This window comes from Phalacrocorax carbo, chromosome 25 (assembly GCF_963921805.1).
Source record: "Phalacrocorax carbo chromosome 25, bPhaCar2.1, whole genome shotgun sequence".
NCBI lineage: Eukaryota > Metazoa > Chordata > Aves > Suliformes > Phalacrocoracidae > Phalacrocorax > Phalacrocorax carbo.
In genome coordinates, this window is record NC_087537.1 from 199,121 (window position 1) to 210,814 (window position 11,694).

Consider the following 11,694-nt stretch of genomic DNA (forward strand, 5'->3'; position numbering starts at 1 on the left):
ATTTGTCCTATCTTGTCCACATCTCCTCTTTGACCTTGATTACTTTTTAGACACTAGTATCTCAGTAAGGTTTTTGAGTCCTACCATAAGGTATTTGAAGAACTTATTGAATGAAAAAGCATAAAGCTTTTATCATGACATTGTAGTTTAACCTGGCAGGCAGCTAAACACCACAAAGCCGCTCGCTCACCCCCTCCACCCCTAGTGGGATGGGGGAGATGATCTGAAGGGCAAAAGTAAGGAAACTTGTGGGTTAAGAACACTTTAATAATTAAAATAATAAATTTTAATGAAAAGGAAAACAAGGGGGGAGGGGGGCAGAGGGGGAAACAGGACAAAAGCCAGGAAAAACAAGCAATGCAACCACTCACCACCTGCCAACCGACACCCAGCCTGTCCCTGAGCAGCAATTGCTCCTCCCCAGCCAGCTCCCCATGGTTTACATAGTGAGCATGATGTCATATGGCATGGAATATCCCTTTGGCCAGTTGGAGTCAGCTATCTTGGCTGTGCCCTCTCCCAGCTTCTTGTGCACCTGGCAGATCATGGGCAGCTGAAAAGTCCTTAACTAGTGTAAGCATTACTTAGCAACAACTAAAACATCAGTGTGTTATCAACATCATTCTCATCTCATACTAAATCCAAAACACAGCATTGTACCAGCTACTAGAAAGAACATTAACCCTATCCCAGCCAAAACCAGGACACGAGAAAACAAAGTCTGTTTCTTCTAAACATCTGAACTCTTACTAACAGTTTCTTTCCTCTTTTAGTACAAAATTATTTTCACAGTATCATTTAATAGTAAGCACACAGAAACAGACGACTGTAGAAGTCACATCCTAGCTCAAATGGAATCCAATACGTGGCATCAGTAGCAAGGCTTGCTAAAGCCTTAAGGCCACAAACTGGGAACTTTCACTTAGATATGCTGACCACACACTGAACGTTTACTTAGCTACGTGAAGGAAGGCCCCGGAACCAGTGCAAACCAGACAAGGTAGCCACAACCTTCAGCAGAAGCTGCATCCATTAAGATAAGAAAAGGGATGTCCTGCCTGGAGACAGAGAAAGGATCCAATCAGGAATAAGGAGACCCCAGACCCAAATATTGCTATTGGACCAAACCATCGGGTGAGGGGAGGGAAACTTAGATTGTAAGGGTATAATTGCCCAGAGGTTCCTTTTTTCTGGGTCCCTCTCCAGGGGCACCCACCTCAAGCTGCTCTTCACTGCTGTATCACTCAAAAAACTTGCCTGGCACACATCGTGTTGAGACTGTGCTTCAGGGAAACCCAGGGTCGAGCCTGAGAGGAGAAAAAGTGCCCAAGAGGGAGTGTGTGTGAGCAAGGAGTCGAAAAGGGGTACTCGTCAGCTCAGTGGATCTGCCTGCTGCAAAGGGACTCCAGTCCTAGCAGGTAAGTCTCAGGTGGCATCTGTCCAACTCCCTGAATGGCATGTGAATGCTCAGGCTGCAGCTTCTCTTTTAACACGATTACGCTTTCAGGAGGAGAAAACAAATGGAGGGAAGTAAGCTTTGCACAGGCGTAACACGCTCCAGAACAGACCTTTTTAGTATTCGTGTTAAAATATTTCATAGAAAAACTATAGAGAGAGAGTTGGTACATTCTTAATGTTAACTTTAAAGTCCATACTACAAATATCTTAGGGAAAACGCAGGCACACATCGCACACATACCTTGTACTGCAGACCACTATGGATTCTTTCCATCTGTCTCGTACTTTCATGGCAGAAAAAGGGTGACTAGTGAAATGGTGGCAGCTGACATTCTGCTGAGAGAGGAAAAATCCCTTTAGCATAAAGCTGGGTAGGAATCTAAAGCTTCCTTTTTTTTTGTGAAGGCTTCTTAAGACTACAACTGAGCGGAAGAAAAAGTATTTTGCATCATCTTTGCTACAGTTGTTGATACAGGCCACCAGAGCTTTTGCATTTTTTTTTAAATGACCGTGCCTTTTTTTGACTCCTTGGCAGATTTATTTTCACTAGAACTCACTTTCATAGATACACACAGGTGAGGGGCAGGGAGATCTCCATACATTGTCTCAAGCCTAAGTATAGCCTAGATTTCCTCACCCTATATGCCCCAAGTTGAATGTTTTTCTTAAAGTGCACAGCAACCCATCTGTCCTTGTGAACTACCTCCTTACAAAAAAGGAATGATTTTTTTCAGGCCATTTCATCAAACGGTCATGATCTTTTAAAACTGCAGTTGTGCCACCAAGCCTGCTTGGGGTCCTTCCTAGCTTTTGACTGTCCTCACACTTAACAGGCACGTGCTCTATTCCATCTCCAATCAGCAAAAACACAGCACGCTCTCACACTCGGAGCACAACCCAACGGATGTCCACGCACACCTTGCTGTTTTGCTGAGGAGCCACTGAGCATCCCTGCAAGCACAGCTGCATGCACAAGACCAGTTTTACCTACATGGAGTTATTGATTTCAATGACTGTAGTTTCTGAAGCTTTAAACCGACAGCTCTGTCTTGACACTTTGCCACAGTAGAAATGATCCATAACTAGAACTCTACAAAAATGCAGTAACAGAAATTGCAAACCCACAGCAGCAACAGCTTCAGGAACATTTAGACCAGGAACAAGGGAGAAAAATAAAACAGCTTCATCACATGCACAGGAAAGCAGCAGAGAAAAGAGTCAGCATTCATAGCCGTTATGGAAAGCAGGCATTTGCCTTCCATTCCTAAACATATTTTAGGTCTAAATATTGCAACATTACTATGGCAACATTGAGAGTAGGGAACAAAAGCCCTGCCACTGGACATGCTATTGACTGATGCTATTTGTGTAGCAGGACACACAGACAGAGGGACATGTTTTGCCACACACAACCCTGAATTCCCTGAAAATTTATGTTTACCAAAAATAGCCATTTGGAACATAATGACAAACATTTGGCCATAAGACTTTGACTTCTTTGATGCACAAATTTTTGAGAACTTGCTATTTGCTTCCTGTTGTTGTTGTTGTTGTTCTTCCTTCAGAAATTCTACTTGTAGCCAAGTTATTCAATACTGGTTCAAGCATTTATCTTCCTGGCATTACCAGCGTATTTACACAGGCAAGTAACTTAGCTGCTCTTCTGAAATCATCCAAATGAAAATTACAGCCATGTAATAGGAGTGAAAGATAAGAAAAGGACATGTCGGGCAGCATTAGAGTTCTGCAGGCTACTACTAGTTAACATCGCACTCTTTAAAAAAAAAAGACAAAAAACCTAACCAAACAAAAACAAACCAAAACCACAACCCCACAGAAAACCAAACCAAACCATGATCTTGTATCTTTTGTTTCTTTTGGAGCTCACCCTGTCTCAGCATATTGTCTTACCAGAGCATGAAGTGCAGATGATCTGTATCCCAACGACATTTGCATGCAACGAATACATGTTCAGAAATAGTCCAGATCTGTAAGACTGGTGTAATTTTTACGGTTTTAATAACCATAACTCAGTTCTATTGGCTGACACATTTGTGAGGAAGCTAATTAACTTTTAAACGTAGCATCTCCTTGGGGAAAAAAAATGTGTTAAAGACGGGGAAAAAAAATGTGTTAAAGACTGAAAAAAATTGTGAGTCAGAGCTCCCAACCATGATGAAGCAGTGGGGAAATTAATGAAAGTGAAGACAAACAGCAGCTACATTAAGTGAAATTTGTCTTTAATTCTAATCATGTACTTCAGAGACTTTCCAAGACTGCAGCTGAATCCTATGAATAACTAGCCCCTTCTTTGAAGAGCTAACTTTTTTTTACGTGAAAGTCCTAGACTGAAGGCTCCACGGAACAGAATGTGGATTGAGCCACAGGACAACATGCCATCAACACTCTAATGAAAAACAAACAAACAAACAAAAATCAACTAAAAGTCAAGTTTAAACACCAGTTTCTGTCATATTTATTTCTCATTTTCTAGCACCTAGATGCCAGTAACTATACTGATGCCACATATTACTAAAAATTTAGTTATGCATATAAAAATAAAAGACTATTTCCAACTTACCCATAAAGTTAGTATGAACAAACAGAAGAGAAACACATGACCCTAAAGAAGGTAACAGGCAGCTCTTAATTCATCACAGACGAAAGTTCATTCTTTTACCTGAAAGGAAAACATTTGTAACAACCAAGGGACTAACTCAGGAATGAGGCAGGTTCTGTCGACTGCAAGTTTTCATCAGCTTTTCTGCACTGGCAGCAAATTTGCCTTTTCTCTGCATTTGATGTGGACTACCTGTAGCATCCTCGAACTCACAAATGTTTCTCCCTGCTCCCCCAGCCCCGTACGTGCTATCACCTGAGCAGCAAGTGGAATCAGCCGTGCAGGATTTTCTTCATGATACAGATACACTCCTTTCCCTCGACAGCCTCCCACCCGGCCTACGTCACTTCCAGGTGCCATGTTCAGCTCGCCCGCCGTCCGTAACACCCAAACGACACACGTTGCTTATAACTTCACCAGCAACACAACACCTCAGAAAAGAGCTGCTACTTCAGCCCCACCAGTCACCACTTGCCTTGCTCGACTTGCCTCCGGTGCCCCGATCACGCTTTGCTCATTGCTACGCTACTTCAAAACCAAAACAAAAGACAAATGCAAGGAGCAACGGAGTCATAGAGCCATCGGTCACATCTTCCCTCTATATACACCACGCACCAACTCACCCGCTTACATCGGTCCCCTCAGTTCCCCTCTGTTGCCCTGCACGACTCGTCCCTCGGCATCTCCAAAACCAATACCAAACAAGTCGCCTGGTTGCACAGCAGTACCTTAACGGTTCCTGAAGACCGACTATAACCTGCCATTAAAACAAACATATGACATCAAACATGAAGCCCTACGCACGTACAAGCTTGAACACCCTGCAGAGGTAATCTGCTCAGCTGAACTCTAGCCGCCTCTCCCAGATAGCCACGGTCACGGCCTCCGAGCCCACAAAACGTCACAGTGATTACGGTCCTCGCCCGCTGAGGAGGGCCACTCAATCCGAGATGACGGTACAACCTTTCCCCCAACAGCCTTGGCACAGCAACAGATGAACCCTAACCTCTCATCGCTGTGCCACCTACCCGACTCTACAGGGCCAGCAAGGCGGTCCGAGACAAACTCAAACGCACACACCAACGCTATGAGAAACGCTACAAACTGCGCGCCTCCGAGACGAGAGAACGCTCTCGGCAAACAGAGAGACAACTGGACGGAAGAGCTCGTCCAGCAACAAGACCTGCGGAACCCTGACAGTGACGCAAGGAGGCCCTAACGCGATCCAAAAAGATTAGAAGAGCGTCAGGGCCCGTGACAAGAAGTTCCTCTCAAAACTGAGAGGGAGGAGGCACAAGAAGCCCAGCTACAAGACCTAAGGATGTAAGGATGCAGGAAAGAAATCACGCTCCCTGAAAATGGACAGCAACAGAGCAGAGCTGTTAATGCATCTGGGAATGACACCACAGACGACAACTGCCCAGAAACTCCTCAGACACCAGAGCGACCCACACTTTAAACTGTAACGCAAAAAAAGAAGCACCCGATGGGCGCCAGCCCCACAATTAGAACCTTGCCAGCCCCTAGGGATAGCGCTGTGCTCCTGAGAGCAAAGAGAACAAAGTCACCAGCCCCATGAGCCTCCTCACTGCGACCCAGCTCACCTGAAATGCTCCTCAAATAGCCTTCAGTCGCATCTTCCCTTTAATCCTGCACACGGACCCGCCGCCTTAGTGTGCTCTACTCAGCTCTGCTCTATCACCCTGCACAGCTCCATCTTCATCCCCTGCAAGAACAGCATGATAGAACAAGTCACCTGGACGCACAGCAACAGCTTAACCATTCCACAGGTCTTGCTTCCACGTAGGAATACCATCTAGAGCCCAACTACTGCATGCCGTTAAAGGAAATACCTTCAATCAAATGTTAAGCCCCACGCACGTACAAGCTTGAACAGCTGAGAGACGCCCTCTGCTCAGCTAGCACTCTAGCTGCCTCTCCCAGACGGCTACGGTCATCCCCTCGGCACCCACAAAACGCCCCGGAAATTACCGTCCTCGCCCGCTGCCAACGGCCACTCGCTCCAACGAGGGTTGTACGGGCGTTGCCAAAACAGTCTACGCACATTAACGTTAACCATATACTCTTATTGCTGTTCTTTCCCCCGCTCTACCATTGCTACACCCCCAGGCGGAGGAGCAGCTCTGACACAGGCATCGACGTGCACGGACCGACACTGCTCACAAATACTACAAGCGACGTGATCGCGGCACCTAAGAAAATCCTCACCGAGACCACGGACTTCCAGCCCAGAGATGCCACCGGGCGAGAAGATCTGCAGGGCAGCGAGGAAGCAGCTATAGCATCCGCGGAGATGTCACGTACCATCACCACCTGCGAAAAAACCATATACCCACAACTAGGACGACGCACGAGCGACGAGCCGCTCTTAAAGACCTCAGAACGTTCAGGTGCAGGGAACAGGTCCCAGAAAAGGGCCCTGCGTATTCAGACTGCTCTTCAGCAGCAGTACTGAGGCCGCCTTAATCACCGCCGCAAAAAGATGACCTTCTATAAAGGTCTAATATTTAAGACACAAGACAAATCTATGCAGTAGACTTAAAATGCGAGAAAGGAAGCTCTCGGTTACCATTATGCCGATGAGCCAGGGCTTGCAAAACCCTCAATATTGCTACCTAGGTGCCTGCTCAGCACGGAGAACAGACACATCGAGACCCGAGTACAGGAAGGAACAAAGACAGACTACAAAATCCACACAACAGCACAAGCACAGGCAGGAACTCCCCTGCCTGGCAGATGCTTCTGTTTTGCAGAAAGGACAACACAACCTCTCTCGGCCCAAACGTGTCCGGTCTCTGAACGGTACCCTCCACTGATTTGACAACCCCTGCCTGCCCCCCCTGCGCTTCCCGCAACCGACCGGCCACCTGCACAAAGACCGCATCGGCCCCTCAGCTTCGCTTCCAAATCCGGGGGCTCAAAAGCCATCCTTTAAAAAGGCCACACAGGCTACGTAGGATGGGGCTGCGGTCACACGGACACTCTTCATCTCCAAACGTGCGGTGCCATCACTCAGCGTCGCACCACTCAACGCCGGCCACTTCCGCAACGACAGCCTCCTCGGAAGCGCCGTGAACTTCCGCTCGCCCACGCTCTAATGAGGCTGGATGTCGTGGCCGCCGCCACCTACGGCGCCTAGAGAACCAGAGAGACAAGGTGACCGCTGCGCCTGGAAGCGGCCGCCCGCTCACAAACAATTCCACACCTCAAAAATAACCGCTGCTACTGTTCCCTGTTCATCGCTCACCTTGCCCGACGAGCTCGGGGCAGACATCCCGCTTTGCATGTAGTTTTGTGAGTGCCTAACCCTAACCCCTTATGTTGTGGGGCTGCTGAAGGTTAAAGAACAACAGGTGCCAATCACCACCACAACAGTGCACCGGTGGCAATATCACATCAACCGTGACTCCCTGGTTCCCAACCGTGAGCTCATTTGTTGCCTGGAGAGCCAAGGAGCGATCAGTAAGACCCACTAGTCTGGAAGTCTGGCTAGTGTGGAAGCCTAATGGAGAGCAGATACTAACAGTAGACTATCGTGGCCTGAATGAAGTCACTCCAGTGCTGAGTGCTGCTGTGCCAGACACGCCGAACTCCAATATGAACTGGAGTCAAAGGCAGCCAAGTGGTATGCCACAACTGATATTGCTAATGCATTTTTCTCAATCCCTCTGGCAGCAGAGTGCAGGCCACAGTTTGCTTTCCCTTGGAGGGGCGTCCAGTACACCTGGAATAGACTGCCCCAGAGGTGGAAACACAGCCCTACCATTTGTCGTGGACTGATCCATACTGCACTGGAACAGCGTGGAGCTCTGGAACACCTTCAATACATTGATGACATCATTGTGTGGGGCAACACAGTGGAAGAAGTTTTTGAGAAAGGGAAGAAAATAGCCCAAACCCTTCTGAAGGCTTGTTTTGCCATAAAACAAAGTAAGGTCAAGGGACCCGCACAGGAGATCCAGTTTTTAGGAATCAAATGGCAAGATGGTCATTGTCAGATCCCCATAGAGGTGATCCTCAAAATAACAGCCATGTCTCCACCACCTGGCAAAAAGGAAACACAAGCTTTTTTAGGCGTTGCAGGTTTTTCGAGAATGCATCTTCCAAACTGTAGTCCAATCGTAAGCCCTCTCTATCAAGTGACCCAGAGAAAGAATGATTTCAAATGGGGCCCTGAGCAACAATAGGCCTTTGCACAAATTAAACAGGAGATAGTTCATGCAGTAGGCCTTGGGCCAGTCCAGGCAGGACAAGATGTAAAACGTGCTCTACACCACAGCCAGGGAGAATGGCCCTACCTGGAGCCTCTGGCAGAAAGCACCAGGGGAGACCTGAGGTCGACCCCTAGGGTTTTGGAGTCGGGGGTACAGAGGGTCCGAAGCCCGCTATACTCCAACTGAAAAAGAGATATTGGCAGCATATGAAGGGGTCCGAGCTGCTTCAGAAGTGGTTGGCACTGAAGCGCAGCTGCTCCTGGCACCCCGACTGCCAGTGCTGGGCTGGATGTTCAAAGGAAATGTCCCCTCTACACACCATGCAACTGATGCTACGTGGAGTAAATGGGTTGCACTGATCACCCAGCGGGCTCGAGTAGGAAACCCCAGTCGCCCAGGAATCTTGGAAGTGATTATGGACTGGCCAGAAGGCAAAGACTTTGGAATATCACCAGAGGAGGAGGTGACACGTGCTGAAGAAGCCCCACTGTATAACAAACTGCCAGAAGATGAGAAGCAATATGCCCTGTTCACTGATGGGTCCTGTCGCCTTGTGGGAAAGCACCGGAGATGGAAGGCTGCTGTATGGAGTCCTATATGGCAACTTGCAGAACCTGCTGAAGGAGAAGGAGAATCAAGCCAGTTTGCAGAGGTAAAGGCCACCCAGCTGGCCTTAGACATCGCTGAACGGGAAAAGTGGCCAGTGCTCTGTCTCTGTACTGACTCCTGGATGGGGGCAAATGCCCTGTGGGGCTGGCTGCAGCAGCGGAAGCAGAACTGGCAGCGCAGAGGCAAACTCATCTGTGGCAAGACATTGCTGTCTGGGTAGAGAACCTGGTTGTAAAAGTACGTCATGTAGATGCTCACCTACCCAAGAGTTGGGCCACTGAAGAACACCAAAACAACCAGCAGGTGGATCAGGCTGTCAAGATTGAAGCGGATCAGGTATATCTAGACTGGCAACATAAGGGTGAACTATTTCTAGCTCGGTGGGCCCACGACACCTCAGGCCATCAAGGGAGAGATGCAACATACAGACGGGCTCGTGATCGAGGGGTGGACTTGACCACGGACGTTATTGCGCAGGTTATCCACGAATGTGACACGTGCGCTGCAATCAAGCAAGCGAAGCGGGTAAAGCCTCTGTGGTGTGGGGGACGATGGCTGAAATATAAATATGGAGAGGCCTGGCAAATTGACTATATCACACTCCCACAAACCCTCCAAGGCAAGTGTCATGTGCTTACAATAGTGGAAGCAACCACCAGATGGCTGGAAACGTCCTGTGCCCCATGCCACTGCCTGAAATGCTATCGTGGGCCTTAAAAAACAAGCCTTATGGTGACATAGCACCCCAGAAAGAATTGAGTCAGACAATGGGACTGTCATGGTTTTAGCTGGGATAGAGTTAACTTTCCTCACTGCAGCTGGCACAGTGCTGTGCTTTGGACTTAGTATGAAAACAATGTTATTATCATTATTATTTTATTCTAATTAAGCTGTTCTTATCTCAACTCACAAGTCTGGGTGTGGGTTTTGGTTTGTTTTTTTTTTTTTTTGCTTTTGCTCTTCTGATTCTCTCCCCCATCCCACAGGGTGGGGGGAGTGAGCGAGCGACTGCATGGTGTTTAGTTGCTAACTGGGGCTGAACCACGACAGGGACTCATTTCTGAAACATCCTCATAGACAGCTGGGCCAAAGAGCATGGCATTGGGTATATCACATCCCCTATCATGCACCAGCACTGGGGTGGGGGCAGTGAACAAGCAGCTGACTGGGGCTAAACCATGACAACACTGAGTGATTCAGGGGAGCCCTAGAGGCATCTTAGGGGGGTTAGAGGGTGGAGGCAATGCTCAGGGCAACAGTGAAGGTCTCCAAAAGGGTTGGTAGAAAAGCAGAGGGCTCCTAAGGGGGCAAGTGGGGCAATACTTGCCCCTGGGGCACAACAATAGCTTCAGGAGGTGTTCTGAGCAGAGTACAAAGAGCTGAAGGAAACGAAAGGACCAGCAGAGGAGCCCTAAGGGGGACAGAGTGAAGCCAGTGTGCTCAGTGGCACAATGAATGACTCAGGAGGGGTTCTAAGGGAACTAAAGAGGTCAGAGGGGGATTACAGAACGAGAAAAGGGCTGTAGGACACAAGGAAGGCTTCAGGAAAGCTCCCGAGTATCATGCCAAATAGATCCTAAGGGGCCCAGAGGGGCAACAGATTCCTCTGGGGCACAAGTGCCTTGGGAGAAGTTTTGAACCAGGTACAGAGGTCCTATCAGAGTTAGGGTGTCATTAGGTGGTCCTAGACTAAGAAGAGGGCAAGCAGACTGCTCTGGGGAACAAAAAGGCTTCAGGCATAGTCCTCAGCTGCAGGCCTGTTTTGATCCAGCCATCAGATCAGGCAGAGCAGAGGGCAGCAAGAAGGGTATATCTCAAAACACTACATCTGGGAACAGATAAACACAGAAGCAACAAGGCATCGTGAAGTCCCTGCCTTAGTAAAGAAAATGAAAGTGCTTCCAGTCCCAGAATCCCAGCATGGCAGGGGCTGCAAGGGGCCTCTGGAGCTCATCCCGTCCCACCCCCTGCTTGAGCAGGCACACCAGACCGCGTCCAGGCGGGGGGTGAATGTCTCCAGGGAAGGGACACCACAGCCTCCCTGGGCAGCCTGTGCCCCTGCTCTGGCACCCGCACAGGGAAGAAGTTTTTTTCTCATATTTAAGTGGTACTTCCTGTATTCCAACCGGTGCCCAGTGACCCTTGGCCTGTTGTTGGGCACCATTGAAAAGAACCCAGTCTCATCCTCCTGACACCCACCCTTTAGATATTTATAGGTATTTATGAAATCCCCCTTCAGTCTTCTCTTCTCCAGACTGAACAAACCCAAGTCTCTCAGACTTTCCTCATATGGGAGATGCTCCAGTCCCCTGATCATCTCCATAGCTCTCCGCTGGCCTTGCTCAAGGAGTTCCACATCCTTTGTAAACCGGGGGGCCCAAAACTGGACACAGTACTCCAAATGTGGTCTCACTAGGGCAGAGTAGAGGGGGAGGATAACCCCTCTCAATCTGCTGGCGACATTCCTTTTAATGCATCCCAGGACACCACTGGCCTTCTTGGTCACAAGGGCACGTTGCTGGCTCATGGTCAACTTGCTGCCCCCCAGCACCCCCAGGTCCTTCTCAACAGAGCCGCTTTCCAGTAGTTCAGCCCCCGCCTGTACTGGTGCGGGGGGTTGTTCCTCCCCAGGGGCAGGACCTGGCACTTGCTTGTGTTGGATTTAATGAGTTCCCCTGGGCCCAGCTCTCCAGCCTGTCCAGGTCTCACTGGATGGCAGCGCAGCCTTCTGGTGTATCGGCCACTCCTCCCAGCTTGGTATGGTCAGCGAAC

The 11,694-nt window shown here is 48.8% G+C and overlaps 1 long non-coding RNA gene across 1 annotated transcript; it reads right to left on the reverse strand.

Moving 5' to 3' along the window:
- Nucleotides 1–630: 630 nt before the first annotated feature.
- On the reverse strand, nt 631–11,694 carry LOC135317177 (uncharacterized). The gene is made up of 4 exons (XR_010376270.1): nt 11,522–11,694; nt 4,040–4,138; nt 1,700–1,794; nt 631–1,307 (listed from the first exon to the last, which is right to left on the reverse strand). It is a non-coding gene; the product is annotated as an uncharacterized LOC135317177 (long non-coding RNA).